Raw genomic sequence first — 1,660 nt, forward strand, 5'->3', positions numbered from 1 at the left:
AAGAATGGAGTATGGAAACCATCATTCTCAGCAAACTAACACAAAAACAGAAAACCAAACACCACGTGTTCTCACTCATAAGTGGAAGTTGAACAATGAGAACACATGGACACAGGGAGGGGAATATCACACACTGGGGCCTGTTGGGGAGTGGGGGGCAAGGGGAGGGAGAGCATTAGGAGAAATACCTAGTGTCGGTAAGGGGTTGATGGGTGCAGCAAACCACCATGGCACATGTATACCTATGTAACAAACCTGCACATTCTGCACATGTACCCCAGAACTTAAAGTATAATAATGAAAAATTGTTAAAAAAAAATGCTCCCGGAAATGAGATGCACGGCGGCTATTTTCCCTTCTGTCAGATCTTGATGAATAAAGCAGTCATAATTCATCTCTAGAAAGGTTATTTATACCCTGGCATTTGAAATGCTTTTAATTTAGAATAGCAGTAAAAATGGAAAAAGAAAAAGGAAATAATGATGGAATACCAGACCAAGGGAATTCCTTGGATTTTTCTGAACACTTTAACCAACTTGAATTTTTGGAAACATGTGGACACCTTATTCCTACTGGTACTCAAAGTCTTTGGGTAGGCAGTTCTGATGAAGACGAGGAGCAAGATGAAAAAAATGAAGAGTGGTATCAGTTGCAAGAAAAAAAAAATGGAAAAAGACCCAGGCAAATTGTTTCTTTGGGCTGCTGAAAAAAATCGGCTTACTACAGTGCGGAGACTACTTTCTGAAAAGGTCGCTCATGTGAACACCAGAGATGAAGATGAGTATACCCCTCTTCATCGTGCAGCCTACAGTGGACACTTAGATATTGTCCAGGAGCTCATTGCACAGGGAGCAGATGCTCATGCAGTGACTGTGGATGGCTAGACGCCCCTACACAGTGCTTGTAAGTAGAATAATACAAGTGGCTTCTTTCTTACTGCAGCATGATGCAGATATCAATGCCCAAACAAAAGGCCTCTTGGCCCCCTTGCATCTTGCTGCTGGGAACAGAGACAGCAAGGATACCCTAGAACTCCTCCTGGTGAGTTGTTACATCAAGCCAGGGCTGAAAAACAACTTGGAAGAAACTGCATTTGATATTGCAAGGAGGACAAGTACCTATCACTACCTCTTTGAAACTGTGGAAGGCTGTACAAATTCTTCACCTCAGTCTTAACAGTTCTAGTAATTTTCTTAAGTTTCTAAGTACCAGTGCTTTCTTTGTATGAGATGTAAAGTATTCCCATAATCAAAGTTGACACTAAACATCTTACTACAAAAATTCAGTGGTTTTCGTTATAATGTTCTTCCAAGTGAATTGCCTGACTTTGATGTCAAAATGTATTTGAAAGTTGTTTGCATACATCACTAATGATGAAAAAGAATGGAGTATCTACATGATTCACTTGGAATTCTTTTGAAAGGGACATTTGTTTCTTCTCTATCAATTATTTATTTAGTCATTTTCAATGTGGACTTATGGATATTTATGTTACACTTTGGGTTATAATCCAATACTACTGTATTTTGTTGTTCAAATTGTTCCAGCTTTGACCACTGGAAGTTCTTGCAGTTGGGTTCTGTGTCCCTCTGTTCCTCTGACATAAACCCATCATTGTAAGTTTCTTTTAATTTTTAAGCACTTCCTTACTTTCTGATAT

General features: G+C 39.3%; 1 pseudogene across 1 annotated transcript; it reads left to right on the top strand.

Moving 5' to 3' along the window:
• Positions 1–329: 329 nt before the first annotated feature.
• On the top strand, positions 330–1,176 carry LOC104659778 (annotated as a pseudogene). The gene has a single exon (XR_004056489.1). The product of XR_004056489.1 is annotated as an ankyrin repeat domain-containing protein 49 pseudogene (transcript).
• Positions 1,177–1,660: the final 484 nt, after the last annotated feature.

The sequence above is a fragment of the Rhinopithecus roxellana genome, chromosome 3 (genome assembly GCF_007565055.1).
Source record: "Rhinopithecus roxellana isolate Shanxi Qingling chromosome 3, ASM756505v1, whole genome shotgun sequence".
NCBI lineage: Eukaryota > Metazoa > Chordata > Mammalia > Primates > Cercopithecidae > Rhinopithecus > Rhinopithecus roxellana.